The sequence below is a fragment of the Castor canadensis genome, chromosome 5 (assembly GCF_047511655.1).
Source record: "Castor canadensis chromosome 5, mCasCan1.hap1v2, whole genome shotgun sequence".
Classification (NCBI taxonomy): Eukaryota; Metazoa; Chordata; class Mammalia; order Rodentia; family Castoridae; genus Castor; species Castor canadensis.
In genome coordinates, this window is record NC_133390.1 from 46967005 (window position 1) to 46987398 (window position 20394).

At 33.7% G+C, this 20394-nt stretch overlaps 1 pseudogene; it reads left to right on the forward strand.

Annotated features, from left to right (window-relative positions):
* The first annotated feature begins 1880 nt into the window (after window positions 1-1880).
* LOC109675184 (olfactory receptor 5H18-like) lies at window positions 1881-2837 on the forward strand (annotated as a pseudogene).
* The last annotated feature ends 17557 nt before the right edge of the window (window positions 2838-20394 follow it).

Here is a 20394-nt window from a genome sequence, read left to right on the forward strand (position 1 = left end):
TGAATATTAATTCCTTTAACACAATTACTCTGACCATTTCATTTGGTATTATATCTATATGTAGTATAGACATAAATTATGTAGAATGAAATATTTATTTCATTATAATGTAATGTAAAAATATATGATCCTAAATATTTTGTATCTATTCATATATGTGATGTGGTATTTTAATACACTAGTATTAATTATACATTATTTTTACATCAGTCATCTCTCATACCTATGATCTTCTCTTCTCTGGATTGCCTGTCCTACATTTTCCATCTATGACTTCATTATTGCCTATTTCTCTTCTTTCTTTTTTTCCTCACTCACCAATATTTCTCTTTACATTTCACCTGTTCATTTCTCCATTGATTGTCTTGCTTTATGTTCCTCTCATTCAGCTCTTCTGAAAAACTTCCTTAAATTTTATAAATAGAATTAGTTTGTTTGTTGTAGGTGGATGCAAATATCTCTCTGCATTTCATAAAACACCTTGTAAAATTTCACTTCCTCATGTGTGCCTGTTTTTCATTCATGTCTTGTTATTCACCAATCCTAATTCCACTCCATGAAAGAGAATTCTTTCAAAGAAGTCACTGAAAATCTCTTAATTTCCATAGCTACTAACATCTCCTCATCCTTACACTTCCTAGAACACTTGTTTGCACATTTAAATCTGGACTTCACTTTGTTGTTCTTAGTATCTTCCCTTTCTTCTTGTCTTTAACACTCAGCTGTCTTGTTTTCCTTCTGATTTTTTCTTTGATCACTGTGTCCCACCCTTGTCACACTTTTGCACATGCAGGATTTAGACTGAAATACAAAATGAGTTTATCAAATAGAAATTGGCTCTAATATACAAACTGGAAGAATTAACTGGATAAACTGAAGGTATAGGAGGATGCCAGACAGCCAGTGCATAGCCAAAATCACATCCCAAAACTAGATAAGGTGGGTCGTCATTGGTGGCCATTACTACTGCTGAACTTTTGATGCCCACAGCTCACTCTATCAACGTCAATGTTGTAGATGCAAGTGCCAGAAATCAGATATTTGCTTGACTGCCTTAGCCATTAAAATTGGCTCCTGTCTGTATGTTTGTTTCATCATTGCAGATTCAAATCTTGTTTGGGTGCACATGAATGAACAAATGCATAAGTCAAGTCCATTTATACTACAATGAACCACGCAGTATAAAAACAGGATCAGCTCTTGGTCCAGTAATAGAGGCAATACTTTCCTCTCATCATCTCTTCAATAAAACTTCTTCAATTTTTTAATTGTTCTTTTTATCTTCCCTCAGTGTACTTAACAAATGATATGTTGTCCATAACTATGTCCAAAATTACCAAAATAACATCTAAATAATTGTTATTATTACTCTAGTAGAGTCATATTATGAAGCCCATCTTACCTGGTCATTCAGAGGATGCTCATACCATGACTTGTGAGTGTATCCCAGTTCTCAATCTCAATTTTCATGACTCATTTAACTAGTCACCAAAATTTTCCTCTCTTCTTTACAGAAATCCTCTGCCATGTGGAATATTTTTACTAAGTCCTAGTGATGCTGCACTCCAGAAACTTTACAATGAATTTCTTTATTCTCCTTATCACCAAAAAAATCATCATATATACTGGATATTCTACATACATTTTAATCACCTAGGGAGATTTTTTTTAAAAGAAGGTTATATAATCATGTTTTTATAACTGAATTCATTGCATTTTTTCAACTTTTCAATTCTTCCAAATATTTTCTTTCACTATATTAGATGAAAGAAAATTAAAAAGCTGTTCTGGTAGGGTTATAGATTACATCCAAATCCCTAATATACACTTCATTCACCTAGTGGGTGCTCTTTTAAATCTATTTCATTTCATTTTAGGGAATGTCCTATAAGGACATGGAAAAGGAAAATGCCACATTGCTGACAGAGTTTGTCCTCACAGGACTTACAGATCATCAAGAACTACAGGACCCTTTGTTCTTTCTGTTCTTGGTGATCTACCTCATCACCATTGTGGGGAATATGGGTCTGATTGCTCTCATCTGGAATGACCCTCACCTGCACATCCCCATGTACTTTTTCTTTGGGAGTTTAGCTTTTGTAGATGCTTGGATATCATCCACAGGGACTCCCAATATGTTGGTGAACTTGTTAGCAAACAGCAAGATGATATCTTTCTGAATGCATGATACAGTTTTTTACTTTTGCATTTGGAAGAACTACAGAATGCTTTCTCTTAGGAACAATGGCTTATGATCGCTATGTAGCCATATGTAAACCTTTACTTTATCCAGTGATCATGACCAATAGATTATGTGTGTGTTTGTTAGTCTTGTCATTTTTAGGTGGACTTCTTCGTTCCTTGTTTCATGAAGGATTTTTATTCAGATTGACTTTCTGTCATTCCAATATAATACATCACTTTTATTGTGACATTATTCCTTTGTTTAATATTTCCTGTACTGACCCCTCTATTAATTTTATGCTGGTATTTTATCTTATCTGGTATAATTCAAGTGTTCACAATTGTGACTGTTGTTGTTTCTTATACACTAGTGCCTTTTCAGTCTTAAAAACATCCATCAAAGGCATAAGGAAAGCCTTTTCTACCTGTGGAGCCCATCTCTTATTTGTGTCTTTATACTATGGTCCCCTTATTTTCATGTATGTGCTCCCTTCATCTCAAAAAGCAGATGATCACAGTATGATGAACTCCTATCTTTCACTGTCATATTTCCTTTGGTAGATCCAATTATCTACAGTCTAAGATACAAACAAGTCATAAATTCACTGGCCAAAATATTAAAAAGAAATGCCTTTACAGAATTTTCCAGTTAGATTTGTCTTTTGGGGGGAACTTTAGGTTAGATTAGATTAGAGATTAGAGATTTGCACATGCTTCTTTAATTCTAGTTAAATCAAACATTCAATTATTTTGATGATTTAAAGTAATATACCAAATAATATCCTTAAAGTGCTGGTGTGTTTAATTTGGAAAGAAAGAATTTAATTCAAGTATTCATGTTATTATACTAATTAATTAAAGCAGAAAACAAATGAGAAATGAATTTAATGTCCTGCCTGTTATTCATTGTGATTTGATTAATGCACTATATGCTAATGTAGTGTAGCTCCTTTCAAAAATTTTTAAGCAGGGTCCATCATTTGGCTGACAATTAATAAGGGTTGGGGAATCCTGTCACAACTGTGTTGGCAATTTTTGTTTGAGTAGAATACAATTCAGCAGATCTTTATTCCGTTATTTTTCCTTTTTGCAGTTTACTTGGAAATGGTCAATTTACCACTTGTAGTAATTCACTTTATGTATGTTGTGGAGAAGTAAACAGACATGGAAATGTAGTCATAAAAATAAGTAATACAGTGAAGACAGGGCCAAACTCTAAGAGGATGGTCTTAGCTCAGTTTGTTTCTATGAAGAATGAGAAAAATGTGAGTTTCTTCTTTGTTCACAATGTCTTAAAAGATTATTTGTAGCATTATTTGTATGTAGTAGGCAGTGTGAAAAACTTTGTTAGAAACATCATAGATGAGAATTAAAAATTAATTTAGGGTGGATGTAGAAATGAAAAGTGGTAGAATAGGATGAAAATGGTTTCTATCTTGTGGTAGCTATAAAATAAATTAAGTATGGAATGAACATCAGTAATATCTGAATATTGATTACAGTGTGTTAATTAAAACTAGTGTCAATACATGTATATACTCAGATCAAATAATATTAAGATATGATGTCACAGTACCCCCAAAGTGGTGGATAATGACAAAAATGAGCAAGTCTGGATGTTTTTGTGTGAGAGAAAATTCTCTAAATTTTATTTTTCCTCATAACCTTTTATTCTTTAAATCTAATTAATGAGCCCTAATTATTCCCCTGCCTTTCCTCTCAATATTGAACTTTCATACACATTCCCACTCATGCTGATAAGACTGTCATTCACAATTACTCACATGTGCACTTTGAAAAAGTCTAGTCCCTTCTCTCCTCTACTTTGCCTATACTCTCTTATTTCCCACACATTACTTCTAGATTATACTTCATATACAAAACTGTGATGGAACTGTATCCTTATTTAATCACTGTCAATAAATCACCATTGCTACCAGATTATTTTCATATATTCTCCAGAGTGTTGGGGATTCATGCCTGTAATCCTAGTTTCTTAGAAGGCTAAGATCATCCCAACCCTGCCCCACCTGGGTAAATAGTTTGTGAGACACTATCTCCAAAATAACCAGAGCAAAATGTACTAGAGGTGTGGATCAAGCTATAGAGCAGCTCCCTTGCAAACAAAAGCCATGAGTTTAAACTCCAGTATCACTAAAAATAAAAAAATTATTAAAAACTTGATTTAACCCTGGAATCTCTTCCTTAACAACTCTAGTGGTATCTGTGTTATAGGTGATACATATAGAGGAAAGCTTCCTGGACTGACCTTACATTCTCAGAAATATCTTTATCTCAGAATTCTCTGTTACTGGAACACCACCTCAATTCATTTACATTTTAATGATATTCTTTCTCACGGTTTATGAGAATAAACCCTGTTCATGAAAATAATGTAATTTTCTCAAAATGATTCAAAATGGATGTACAATGCTGCTGATTGACAATATTGTCTTTGAAGATTTTCAGAATGCCTGGAAGAATAGTTGCTACTTTCCCTCTTGGCCAATCAGCATAAGTCAGCGTTAATGCATCAAAGCAATGTCCTCTATGATATCTTGAAGGAAAAGTAGTCAAGTTTCCAGATATGGGCAAGGTCTGTATCTGTTAAAAGACTTCCATAGATTTGTATGCATTTAGAATGTATATTAACCTCTGAAAATATTTCATAAGAAATGTAATTGGAGAAATACTTGAATAGACAGTATGTCTATGTGTGTGGGAAATAAAATTACAAAATTTTATGATTTTGTCCTACACACCAGTAGTTATCACATAAATGCAGATTAAAACATCAGTATGTTATCATAACTTACATAAAATAAATACATTTGAAAAGATTACCCATATTGGGACTTATAACATAGAACTTTTATACTATAAAATTGCCAACAAAGTGGATTAAAAGATAATTATATGAAAATGAAGGGGGAAGTTAATTTAAGTCAAGTTTGAATAGGTTAAATATCTACCTCTGTTAACTTTACCTTTTAAAAAAGTATTTACAGTGACTCCACTCTTATATGTACTTTTGTTTCCTCTACATATTTGTCTCTAGAAAATTCTAAGTTAGATAATTGACTAATAAGTCTTCAAAAATATGCCCTTTATTTTCTCCTTTTCTTGCCAGTAGAGATTATATTCAAAGATTAAAAATAAAAGCTTTCATTGAACAAATACTACTATTCAGATATCCAACTAGTTGCTACATTATAGAAAGTATCATATTCTTAAAAGAATTTTCTTTGGGTAGTTCTAGTTAATACTCAGTGCTAAATCTTAATATGTTACTATCACATTAAAAATTCCTCCTCATTTTCTTCTAAGTTTTGAGAAAGAAAAAAATATTTGACTTATCCTTGAAGCCCAGTGTAATAATTCCTATGCAGCCTCCCTGGCTACTTCTGACTCATCTCTGATTCATTCCAGGCAGGCAAATCACAGTAATTATATTTGGTTCCTCCAATGATGGGGAATCTTTAATTATCACTTGGCTTTGGCAAGTGTCTAAAGGCATCATCTTTTTAGAAATAAAGACTCCTGAGCCTCAACACATGTTTAATGAAACAAAATCTGCATTTTAACAAAATCTCCATAAATGCCTATAAATTGGGAAGCTGCATTCTAGGGCACCTCCTGTAGAGGCCCTTTTGTCTTTATTCTTCCTCTGCTCCTTCATTTCTTCATTTCTTCATTCTAACATTTGCTTAATAAAATTTCTCATGAGATTTCAGCTGAAATTGGGAAAGCTAGGAATAAGTCTGAAATTTGAGTTATAATGTTCATGATGACTTTAGTTGGTAAAGACTCTTGAGAAAAACAAGGCCTTTATTTAGCTTTATTGAAATTATTTTAATTACCTGAGACAAAGCCATAAAAATCAAAATACTCAATAATGCATTGTCTATATAAATTAAGGTTTGCCTTTGCATGTCAGAGGTATCTCTTGTGGTGGTCAATAGACATGTACAGTATGTACATTTTTACAATTGTAAAAATAGACTTGACTGCAGTGACTTGGCATTTACAATTCCAAATTCTACAAAGCCCTGTGAAACAATTTGAAGTTTACTATAGTTTGTTCCAAATTGACAATGCCAAATAGAATTGTCTTCTTTTGTTTTAAAGTGAATCCTTAGTCTCTGTTGGGGAATTTATTTCCCCATTTCTTTGTCTTTTGACAAGAGCACATAGTGGTATAATTGATTGACTCATGCTTTAAAGATTTTTTTAATGTATACACTATTTCCTCAGCTTGGAAAATAAATCTGAAGAATAAATATGCAAGAAATCCTACATTTGTGTTTTATTATTCCTCTCCTATAATTATAATTTTTCTATTTTATAAAGACTAACAATTTTAAATTTGTGTAAAATTTCTTTTAAAGCATATGTAAGGGAGAAGTGTTTTCTATGCTCTTCATTATCCTTTATATAAAAAGTTAAAATTTTATGTAATTTATGAGAATTTCAGGTTGGATTTATGACTCACATTGTGGAAATTTTAAAGGATTAGTGCATTATGCTTGTACATTATTTTCATGACAAAACATTGCTAACTAGAAAACTGATTTATTCTTTTAAATTGTTTTATTACCTAATTTAACTAACTACAATGACCTTAATACATAAATTGTGATAAAACTGAACATTCACTTAAAACTCCATTGAAAATTTCACTCATAATTTTTATGATACTTTTCAGGTTTTTAAAAACTTTTTTATTACCATGTTATTGTAGTACTTGGGGTGTGCTGTGACATTTACAAAAGTTCTTACAATATATCATAGTTGAATATACCCCTTCCATCATTCTCCTTTATTCTCTCTCCATTCCTGGAACACTTTCAACAAGTCTTTTTTCCATTTTCATACATGAGTACACAATATTGCCACCACATTCACCTTCCTACACTCTTTCTTTATGTCCTCCCACCTTCCACTGGTACCAACCTCCCTCCTCCCAGACAGGTCCTGTTTTAATTTTCTGTTCTCTGTTTTTTTAAAAGTGTCAATTTTGTTTGCTAAGATAGGTTGAGTCTCATAAAATTCAGTGTATTTAGTTAAATACATATCCTGATTAAAGTTTTTAAGTGACAACCAAATATTACCTCCTCTATTCTATGCACATAACTGGAAATACAAAGTGTCCCCCTACTGGTCTTTTCCAGTATTTATGACTTAAAAAATAGGTATTAAAAAATCAGAATTAGAAAATTTTCAATTATTTTGTGATTTGAGATTGTGTGGAAATGAAGCCCATCCAAAATTAAAATACACTTAATTATATAAATTATTGTTTATACAACCTGTTTCACCTTGAATATTGGCTTAACATTAGTCCAATAAAAGAAAATTGTTGGAGATGAGTATGGTCCCAAGTGAAGCTGTAAGTCAGAAAAAAATAAGTTAAAACTGGTTAAAATACATATAAAGACAGTTTCTTCCCAGCACAACAGATTTGCAACTCTGAAGATAGGATGATTTAAAAAGCCTAGTGTTCCACTGAGTAGAAATAGAGAAAGTCATTTATAACATCCAAATGGAAAGGGGTATAGGTAGCTGCAACATTCTTGAACATAACAAAGTTGAGTCAGATAATTTGGGAACTGGCAAAGAAATAAACCAGATGGAGAAAGACAAATCTCACCTGTTCTCCTCATAGACAGAATCTAGATCTTAAAAATGAATGACAGGTGTATAGAATGTGATTGGTTTAGGGTTAGAACCAGCAAGAGAGGGAGGCCATTAAAAAGAGTTTGACTTGGGGTTGAATATGATCATGGTACTTTATATCTGTGCATGAAGATAAAATAATGAAACCTGTCTAACTTGTTTAAAAAGGATGGGGATATGATAAGAAAGAGTAACAAAGGAGGCAAATTTGATTAATGTAAACTATATACATGTAGAGGAATAGCACAATGAAATCCCTTGGAATGATTAATATATATTGATTTAAAGATAAGATATAACAAATGGGAATCTATATGCACCTTATTTTGAAGCATCAATTTTATTTTAAAAATTACTATTAATTAAAAATGGATAGATGGTCTATAATTCAGTAATACTGGAGGACTTCAATATTCCACTTATATCAGCAGACAAAAATTTTAAAAATCAGAGTTAAAAGAAATTTATAAAACATTCTATCCAACTGATACAGAATGCACATTTTTTTCACACTGCACAGAATTTTCACTACAATAGATATGCTAAGTCACAAAACACTTGTAACATATACAGTAAAATAGAAATCATATCTTGAATCTTACAATGTAATCAAACAAGAATTCAATTATAAAATGAAATTTAGAAATTATACTAATACATGGAGACTAAACAACACAGGTGTTTTTATTGTTGTGCTATGGGGTTACATTGTAGCATTTAGAAAAGTTCTTTCAATGTATCAGATACATCATGTTTGAATTCACCCCCTCCACTGCTCTTTATGAACAATACATAATAGAATAAATAGAAAGATAAATTAAATATTTTGTCAAAACATATGAAAATTGAAACAAAACAATAAAATCTGTGGAAGATAGCAAAATCAGTAATAAGAAGTTTATTGAAATGAATACCTACATCAGAAAGAAGGAGAAGGAGGAGGAGGAGAAGAAGAAAAAAGAAGAGATGGAGGAAGAGGAGGAGGAGGAGGAGAAAGAAAGAAAGAGAAAAAGAAGGAAGAGGAAGAGGAGGAAGAGGAGAAGAAGGAGGAGGAGGAAGAGAAGACGATTGGGTGCCAGAGGCTCACACTTATAATTCTAGCTACTCAGGAGGCAGAGATCAGGAGGATTGTGGTCTAAGCCAACCTGGGCAAATAGTTTGCAATACCCTATTTTGAAAAAACCTTCACAAACACACACAAAAAGGTCTGGTGCAGTGGCTCAAGGTATAGGCCCTGAATTCAAATTCCAGTATGGTCAAAAAAAAAAAAAAAAAGGAAAAGAGCAATGCTTTCAATAAACAATTTAGTGATTTGTCTCAAGATCTTAGAAAAGATAACATCAAATGTGAAATTTGTAAAATAGAAGAAATAGCAAAATGCAGAATATTCAGAAAATAAATTCAAAATAATTCAGATGAAAATTAACTGAGAGACTAAAAAACAAAAAAAATTGTTTGAAAAGAAAAACAACATCAACAAAACTTTCTCTACAGAAACGAAGAAAAAGATAGAGAACTAGTTAACTAAACATACAAATGAATTTATAAACATATTAAGAAGTAATTAGTTAAAATTGCAAATTAAAAAAAGACATTACAACTAATACCACATTAAAACTGTGGATCATTGATGGACATTATGAATTGCTATATGCCACAAAATTGCAAAACAGAAGAAATGATGATGTCTGGATATAAATGGCCTAAAAACCCGAACCAGAAGGACAGGACATTGTTGAGTAGATCAATACAAGCAATAAGACTGAATCAGTAATAACAATTCTCCCCAAAAAGAGAAGCCCAGAATTGGAGGAATTCACTGCTAATTGTTAAAATTTAAAATTTTAAACAATTAGTTAAATTGTTAAAAAAAACATTAGTTCTAAAAGAACTAATGCCAATTCTTTTCAAACTATACCAAAGAATAAAGGAAAGAAATCTTTCCATAATCATTCTGTGAAGTCAGCATTACCCTGGTGCCAAAGCCATTACTATTTAATAGAATACTGAATAATTTAGTTAGAGCTATTAGGAAAGAGAAAGAAATATAAGGCATGGAGATAGGAAAGTGAAAGTTCAAATTACTTCTTTTTGCATATGATATGATTCTATTTAAAGAAAACTTTGAAGACCCCACCAAAAGAATCATTACAGCTGATAAAAGAATTCAACAAAGTAGCAGGATATAAAAATTATCATGCAAAATTAGTAGCCATTCTAATTCATAAATAAGGATTTTGCTGAGAAAGTTGCAATGTCAGCAATCCTATTCACAATAGCTACAAAAATGCCTTAGAAAACTTTTCATCCTTCCCAATTATGCACAGGATCTGAAATCAGGAAACCAGAGCGATTCCTGCAAGACCACATTTATTGTGTCATAATTCATAATAGCTAAAATATGAAATTAGCATACATACCCATCAGCAGAAGAACGGATAAAGAAAATGTGGTATTATACAAAATAGAGGATAAAATTCAGTCACAAAAAGAATGGAATCCTGTCATTAGCAGCAAAATGAATGGAATCGAAGGAACCCATGCTCATTGAAATATACCAGACAAAGAGATACAAGTACACCATGTTCTTTCTCATATGTGTAAGGGAAAATATATTGACCTGGAAATATAGTAGTGATGACAAAACATTGGGAAGTATGTGTGGTGAGATGTTGGAAAAAGGGATGTAGGATTTGATTACTAAATTCACTATGCATGTATGGAAATTTTGCATTTAACCCCAATGGTATGTACAATAAACACCTGTAAATAAAAAAGAAAAAATCACCAATAAGAAAACTAATGATTGAATTTGAATACTTGCAAAAGTTTTCAATAGACACTTCCTCAAACAAGAAATGAAGATGTCAAATAAGGATGCTAAAAGATGCCAGAGATTTTGAGGTAGGTGAAGCAAGATATAAGAACAGAATTAAATGACTATCAATTACTGTAGAAAAATCAGTTTGTCACCATGGTATCTTCAGAATTGCTAAGGAAAACAAATGAGAGATAACAGCATCTGTTTACAGCATAATAATTATAAGAGACTCTGAAATGGGTACAATGAATTTTGCATCATCTATGTCACGGTCTTCCCAGTTTCAAACATTACATTGTGGAAGGAGATAATGACCAATTTGGAGAAGAAAAGTAATGTAAGCATAGGACTTTGCATTGTATCTAAATAATAGGCCCACCACTGGGAAAACCCTTGCACACCCAGACTCTAAAGAAATACCTGTGGCATGAGCCTTACAGACACCCACACACCAGATGGGAAACAATCGCTCCTGCTGGAATGGATTTGAATTCAGGACTACATCACTAAAGAACAAATGTAGTTGCTGAGGCTTCCACTTGGCCATGTGTACTGCTTTATTTTTTTCTATGTACTCTTACATTACAAGTGAAAATTCTGCCACTTTTTCATATTGCCTATCATATGGCTTATGTGAATTGTGCCCTAGATAATTATTTGTGAAATACTTCTGAATGAATGACATTGTACAAATATGCAGGTGCAATGAGAGTGCATTGTTGTGTTTCAATTTGTAAATAAAGGCAGAGAAATTACTGGGCCTAGTTAGGATGCTGTGTATCGAATCACCTTAATTTTCTTTCATAATAATCAAAAAGATCATACACCTCTAATAGAAGCCTCACTGCAGGGAATGAACACATCATAGTCCAGATGATGTTAGCCTTCCTCTCCAGAGAACTCATGTCATTGCACATGTCCACAGTTTATTGTTTATATATTGATACAACATTCCTGTTATATTGTCAGTTTCCTGTCAATTATTTAGATATTTGTGTGTTTGTTCTTTGTTTTCACTTGAAGTCTAGGTAGATAATATCTGTGACTCTTAATGTATATTCTTATCATCAAAAAGATATTCCCCTTTCTCTGGACTTTTCTCTGCATGGAAAAAATGGATAAAAAACTATGAGTAAAGGAAAAAGTTGTACAATCTATCAAGACCTTAGGTTAAATAAGTATTGAACAGGAGTTGGAATGCTTTCAGATTATAACCTTTCCTGTAAAGTTTTCTTTTGATTTATGTAGATTACATAATTCTTTCTCTTTAACCCTTACAACTTTATGCCATCCAAAAACTTTACTGAAATCTCTATTCCTTGATATTATCCCAATTTCAATTGTGTTATAAATTTTTTTCTTATTTCATAATCTTGATCACTCAGTGATCTATCAGCATATAGGAAAAATATTCACATGTGTAAAACTCACAAATTTAATAAGATATTCATTTAATAAGAAAACATGAAAATATATGCATATTAATTTGTTAGATTTCCATTACTGTGACAAATACCTGATATAATTCAACATTAACAAATGAAAGGATTATTTTGGCTCATGTTTTGGAGGTTTCATCCCATGAACAAGTGGTCCCATTTGTTGCAACATGGTACCTCATGGTGTTAGCATGTACGGGGGGGGGTCACTTCAACTGTGGATGGTGATTAAGAGAAAAATGTGAGGAAAACACTATGGTCCCACTATTTCTTTGAAGTGTTCACCTCCAATGACCTAAACTTCCCACTATACCCTAATGCTTAGAGATTTCCCCACCTTTGTAAAGCACCATGACAATGGGAAACAAGACCTTAACACGTGAGCCATTAGTGGTCATTTCAGATCCTAAGCCCCATAATCCTTATGACCATCTCTAAACACAAAATGTATTTAGTAGAACTCCAAGAGTCTTCAAACCTTAACTCTTCCATCATTTCTCAAAAGTCCAAGTTGAGATCCTCTCTGAGGTTCAAGAACTCCTGTAAAAATCAAAGCATAAATTATATGATTCCAATATACAATTGGAAGGATAAAATTTTCCAGTCCATAAGGAAGGAATATGATTAAAGGAATCCAAAACCTAGGATGGTAAACATTAAATCCTAGCCTTCATGTCAAGAGGACAAGGCACACTATGGCAAGATGTAGGCTCTCAGGGTATTGGAAAGTCTATCTCCTATAGCTTTGCTGGTTGTATTTTTACACAATTTCCTCCTTGGGCATGTTTTGTATAATGTTTGCACCTTTCTTCAACACATTATCCATGTTTTAAGCATCCCTAACTTTCTAGGTCCTCCATTGTAGTTTTTGCTTCATTCTCACAGTTCCATGTATTGCCCTTTCAGGTACTTCTTGAGGGACTTCAAACCAATTGCAAAATGTCTGGCCTTGCAGGCTTTCCCTTCTGGAATTCTCTATGAACTCACAAATCTTGCATTCTGCATACCTGAAAAACCAGCATCAAACAGATGATGTAAAGACCTGCTATTACCAGGACTCATTTGAACCATGACTGTGGTGGTCTCTGTGTGAATCTCTGGCTGAAGAGATCCTGGGTAAGCAGTGATTTGTAGTGCTCTCTACTCAAAAGACTCTTCCCTGGAATGTCCCTGAGCCAATTGCTGTCCAATCATAGCACATTTTTGGTTCTTGAAGATTTCTACGTCTGTAAGGTTGTGATGACTGATTTTGTTAATCTCTGAGGTGCCATAACAGTCATTTTTTCTATTATTCTGGTGAAAATCTCTTGGATTGACCTCTTTTAATGTGCAAATCATTGAGTATGTTATACCCCATGAGACTGGTCATGTAAATGTGACTTCATAAGAAGAGGATTTTAAAAACCAAGTGGATAGGATGACTCATTCTTTGGCACCCAGTCTGACTCCTTCTTCAAATCTGTCATCAGAAAATGAACTAACAAGATATGTGTCTTGTTGGTAGTGATGTGACTTAACCAGGAGTGCAGTAACATAAACTTCCACTCATCAAGACACACATGTATTTCAGTCCCTGTTATATGCTCTATCTACCAACATGAAATGATAACACTGAGTCCTCTAGGCAGGTCCTTGAACACTGAACTACATTAAAACCCCACACTGAGTCTTGTATATATCACCAGTTTCCAAGTCAGTATCCATTTGCATTGGACATTGGATTACTTCCATCATGGAAGAGGAATGGTTTTGTTCTTAGTGGAATGGATAATTACTCCAGATAATGTTAATCCTTCCTTACTTTCAACTCTTCTGCTAAAGCTACTATCCATTAATTTAGATAATTATTTATCTGCTCTTATGTAATCCACAGTTCCCACCATCCTCAATTTTGAGAGGAATATATAATCAGTTTTGGAGTCAATAATTCATCAAACTAACATGAGCATTGTTCCAGGCAAGCAGGAAAATTAACCAAATGATATTATTCCTTATTTAAAATAATTATTAAATAGCACATTTTTATTTTCATAATTTATTTAAAGGAAAGGACAAAATACATTGTAAAAAAATAAGAGCTTGGCAAAAAGTGCATATTTTAAATTATTCCACCATTCACTGAAATGACAAAAGTGGTGAACACAATAAAAGACTCTATATTACAACTGGATGATACCTAAGGCCTAGTGATTGTGGTGTGTTTCTGGAAGGCATAAAAGAGGGGAATTGTATTGCAGGACAAATCTGAGAAAATGACTTTATAAAACCACACCTGCAAGAGAAGTCTACAGGGAAAGTCTAAGTTTCATCGAGTTCCCCATCTATGCACTCCATTTGAGAAAACCTAAATTAAGCCTTGATAAGTTACATACACTGCCCTGACACAGCTGGCAAATTATAGTAATAGGCTATATTGATGGCAGTAGAAATGGATTCTGGTTGATTAAAATATCAATTTTGTCTTTATGTTCTTACCATGAATACACAAACAAGTATCAAGGTAATTGAAAGGAAACCCATGTAATAGTAGGGTTATAGAGTGTAAAAATAATGACGACACATGTGCAATAACATCCGCTCATTGAGATGAAAGAACAACAGTATTTGGATAATGATTCATTCCTATGGTACCCATAAGCAGATAACAAGAGTAGATTATATGCTCTCTTTTACTGAACTGGACATTCAGAAATATAAACTGATGATATATGGCTTTAATACTTATATGTGTTTTGTGCTTTAACACAAACAAAACTATGAAACTACTCAATGGTATTCTGTCATAGTCCATCCCAAGACTCACTCTTAGTGATAAGAACATAGATACTGCACTAAGAGTGCAATGCTTGGTTTCTTTAAAGAAACTTAAAATAAGCTGATACACAGTAGCCATTACAGTCCCAGAAATTTCCATGCAATATTTTCAAGGTTGAAAAAGGGTGATTCATTCTCTTGGAATTCTATGCATTTGTGATATAAGGTTCAATTTGACTTAAAAATAATGTGTAATTACTTAGGAAGGATATTAGGTGTTTGAGCCTCTAAATTATGCATTCAAGAGCTATAAGGAATAAGAAGACTTCTAAATTGTAATTTAAACTAATTTCTGAGCCAAAAGTATACTATCCCAGAATGAGTTTGGCCAAACAAAAATAAGTAGACTGCTAGATGTTTCAAATGAGTGAACAATCTTAACATCTATTATTAATTCAAAACATACCACAGAAGCTGTAACATTGGATAGAGATCTAGAAGAAGGCAAAACATTACAATTGTAAATGCAGAAAGGGAGAGCATGAGAAAGTGAGATTCTGTATTGTCATAATTGTAGAAGCTAAAGCATTTATCTGAGAGAGTAAGACTATGTCCAGAAAGCTTTCAGCAATTTATTTAAGCTATAAAATAAGTTTCATCAGGAGAATTGTAGAGGAAAATTGCAGGTTCAAATCTACATTTTATATGTCAAGCACTCCCAAATAACTCCACCATGAGCAAATTCACCATAAGCATTATATGTGTGTATATTTATGTATATATATATATATATAATATATATATATATAATATATATATATATTTATGTATACACACACTCACATGTAAGAATGTATGTGTGTTCATATAAATGTATGTATGTATGTGTATCTTCTAATTCTAAACAAATTGAGTTACTCAGTTTTAGGTACCCAGACGATTCATGTATATAATGTGGTAGCAATGACAAGACATCAAAAGGCATTGAAAAGTTGTACGATTTAACCTGAGAATTTTCTGTGCTGAATCATCAGGTTTCAGTGTTTGAGGAGGAAGAACATCTGCAGGATGTAAGAGATAAGGAGCTAAAGTTTACAAACATACAAGTGAATAGATTTTAGAATTAGCATCTCAGTAGTATCAGTAGAAAAATGTGTGAAACCTAGCATTATGAAATAAATGACAAGAAAATGGCAGGGCTCAGCTGAAACCTTCAACACAAGAACTGCATGGAGGTCTGTGTCCAGTAGGCAATCTGCTGAGGGAAGTAGCAGGACCTGGTGAGCCCAAGCAGAACCATACCATGGTTCTGAACAAAAAGCCATCTCTGGAGCCAGCATCAAACTTCCCTAAAGTGCACGCGACCCCATCCCTAAACCCATAGCCCCAGTGATTCCCTCTGTTGCTGGCTAGACCCCTACTCAAATGTGTATGACCATGGAGGAAAGCACCAAACAGAGAGAATTTACTGGGACCCATAGAAGTAACAGGAAACCTCAGCCCATAGAGGTAACAGGGAATGGGGCACAGCGTGGCAGCACTACCAACAGCACACTTCATGGCCAACCCTGCCAAACACCTCTACCCCTAATGACATCCAGACAAAACCTACAGACTGTAAGTTCTGGAGACACTGAGACTCCAGAACATTGCAAATGTAAATAGGGTGTGGATGGCAAGTTGTCAGTACAAACTCCAGAGAATTAGATCTACAAACATCAGCCTGTCTTTCCAGCACCAGTCACCATCTCAGAGGCAGGTATCTAATTTAGTCTGCCATGTATTGGACTGAAAGACTCAGACACGGAAGGACAGGGGAAGGGCAAAGGCAAAAGAAAATTCACAATTTTTACATAAAATTTATGACAGTTGCTGCTAAAGCTGTGATGTAGATCTCTTACTCATTACTTGGACCTACTTTCTATCAATGGTTTTGCCTTCTTGCTCCCCAACTCCCTCTTTTGCCCTGTTTCTTTCCCTCCCCTCTCACTGTGGTCATTTATGAGTTTGCAACTCTACTCCTCCCCTTTCTACCACCTTTCCCAATTTATACTTGCTACCTGTCAATCACCAGGACAACTCGCTGGCTCTCAATCTCCTTTCTCTTTCTCTACTCTCTCACAATCCTCCTTCACTACCAATAATTCCAATAGATAAATGCTTCCCAGATTTTCTTTTTTTTTTCTTCTGTGAGGTTTATATTAGTTTGTCTGTTCAAATTTCTTCATTGTTCTCTTCTCCTTTTATCTTCTATTTTATTACCTACCTGATCTTTCCTACCCATTGTAATCTGCCTCTTAAATAATACATTATATTAACTCAGCAACAAAAACCTCCTACTACATAAACTTCTCATCTCATATTACCCACTAGACATATCTCACTCTCTTTAGCCTTACAGGGCCACAAAGATTCATCTTTGCTTCAGTAGAAAACCAAATGTACTTGAACAGTAGCAGTAACTGGTTTTCACTGGGGATTATGGTAAGGTTGCAATGCAATAACTGTGGCAACTTTAGGTGCTAAACTTCCTTGCCCTATGTGCAGCAGGGTGTTAAAATAAACATCTTGGGAATAAGAAGCAGAAGTGATAAATACTGAGCCATTACCCACCCATCTTGAAGCAAGAAAACCCATCAGACCTGTACAACTTTCCATAAAACCCCAACTAAAAGGGCACAGGGGTCTGGAAAGTTGAACAAAAAGCAACCCTAGATTCATAAATCTCATTGCAGAAACATGAAGCAGCAAGGAAATAGCTCTCACTCCAAAGCAACCTCCACCGCTAAGTACCTAAACAATAGTGAAAAAGAAGAAATATCAAATATTGATTTACAAAAAATAATAGTAAGAAAGATTAATGATCTCAAAGAAGAGATGCATAAGCAAGTGTCTGAATTCAAAGAAATCATGAATAAGCAACTAAAAGAACTCAATAGAATTCAAAGAAACAGATGAATGAAGTTAAGACCATGCAGATATGAAAGGAAATCAGTGAAGACATAGAAATCCTGAAAAATAATCAATCTGAAATGAACAGCTGAATATTACAAGTAAAAATCTGAATTAAAAGCTTGGCAAACAGAGTGGAGCAAGTTGAAAATAGAGTATGAGGAACAGAAGAAAACATAGAGAAATTACATCAAATAGTCAAAGACCATGAAAAAAGGCTAAGAAAATATGAATGGAACATGCAAGAAATCTGGGATACCATCAAAAGACCAAATCTATGAATCATGGTATAGAAGTCTGAGAAGAGAAACAAAGTAACAGCATAGATATCTTATTCAATAGCATAATAGCTGAAAACTGCCCCTTGAGAAAGGGAGGGACATCCAGGTTCAGGAGGCTTACAGAACATGAAACCTTCAGGAAAAGAAAAGAAACACCCCTGACATATAACCAAAACACTCAATATACAGAACAAAGAAAGAATTCTGAATGCTGCAAAAGAGAAAATATTGGTCACATATAAAGGCAAACTCATCAGAATAGTAGCAGATTATACAGTATAAACCCTAAACAGAAGGTCATGGAAAGGTGTATTTCAGGCACTGAAAGAAACAAAGTCAGCATAGATTAGTCTAGCAAAAATATCCTTCCTAATTGAAGGAAAAATGAAAACTTTTCACAACAAGCAATACCTAAAGGATTTCTTGATCACCAAACCAGCACTGCAGAAAATACTTAATGGACTCTAACATACAGAAGAAGGAATTAGAGTCAAACAGGAAGATGCAAGAAAGAATAAACCCTTTTGACCAAGCAAACTAGTAAACAAGTACTAAAGGAAAAGTAAACAGCAGGAGAATGAAAATGACTGGAAACATCACATACTTCTCAATACTAACACTGAATGTTAATGTCTTTAGTTACCTAATTGAAAGACATAAAATAACAGATTGGCTCAAAAAACAAAACCCAAACATTTGTTGCTTACAAGAGACACATCTCACAGAGACAAACAAAAACTGGTTTTAAGTCAAAGGGCATAAAAAGGTTTTCAAAGCAAATGGACCCCAAAAACATCCAGGAGTTAGCTATACATATATCTAACAAAGTAGACTTCAGAATAAAATCAGTCAGAAGAGATAATGAAAGTCACTTCATATTATTAAAGGAGCAATTCATGGAGAGAAAATAGGAATTTTTAACATATATGCTCCATTCACAGGGACAACCAACTACATTAAAAGAAACCTAATGCACATAAAAACACAGATAAACCACAGCACAGTGATAGTGAGATACCTGAATTACTCACTGTCACCAATAGATAGGTCATTCAGGTAAAAAAAAATCAACAAAGAAACTTCAGAATTAATCGACGTTAGACCAAATGGACATAATAGACATCTACAGAGCATTTCACTCAACCACAATGAAATACACACTCTTTTCAGCAACTCGTGGAACTTTCTCCAAACTAGATCATATTCTAGGACACAAAGCAAGTAAATCTCAACAAATTTAAGAACAGTGAAATGGCCTCCTGGATCATATCAGATCACAGTGGAATAAAACTATACCTCAACATCAAAAGAAACCACAGAAAATATTCAAACACATGGAGTTCAACAACACATTACCGAATGACTGGTGGGTGATAGAAGAAATAAGGAAAGAAATCAAAAGGTTCCTATAATCTAATGAAAAGCAAAATATAACCTACCAGAATCTGTGGGACACAGCAAAAGCAATGCTCAGGGGAATATTTGTAGCTATAAGTGTCTACATTTAAAATAAAGAAACTCCTCAAATAAACAAACTAATGTAGCAATTTAAGTTTTTAGAGAAACATGAACAAACCAAATCCAAAAGTAGCAGATGGAGAGAAATAATAAAGATCAATGAACTTGAGGATAAAAAAGACTATATAAACAAAAAAGGTGGTTCTTTGAAAAAACATTAACATTGACAAACGCTTAGCCAACATGACAAGATAGAGGGAAAGAACCAAATTAATAAAATCAAGGAGTAAACAGGGGACATAATCCAGCGATCATTAGGGAATACTTTGAAAACTTACATTTAGATAAACTGGAAAATCTAGAAGACATGGATAAATTTCTAGATGCATATAAGTACCCAAAATTGAACAAAGAAAATATTGAACACATAAATAGGCCTATAATAAGCAATGGGATGGAAACAATAATAAAGAGCCTCTCTACAAAGAAGAGCAAAGGAAAATACCTTCTTTAAAAGTCAGGTAGAATTCAGCAGTTAATCGAGATTCATGTACAATTGTGTTACAACTCAAGTTGATTCATCTCTAACTGATCTTTACACTGGTTCCTCATCCCCTTCTCATGTTGACCTCTGTCGCTTTAAGGATTCTGTATTAGTTCCTCTGGAGTGGGGACATCAAATGCTTTCATGTTTTGGGTTTTCTACCTATTCCCAAATCTCCCGTATGTGCTCTCCCCTTGTCATGTGACCCAAGTCCAACCACATTGCTGTATTTGCCCTAGATCTAAAGTCCATATATGAGGGAGAACACATGATTTTTGGACTTCT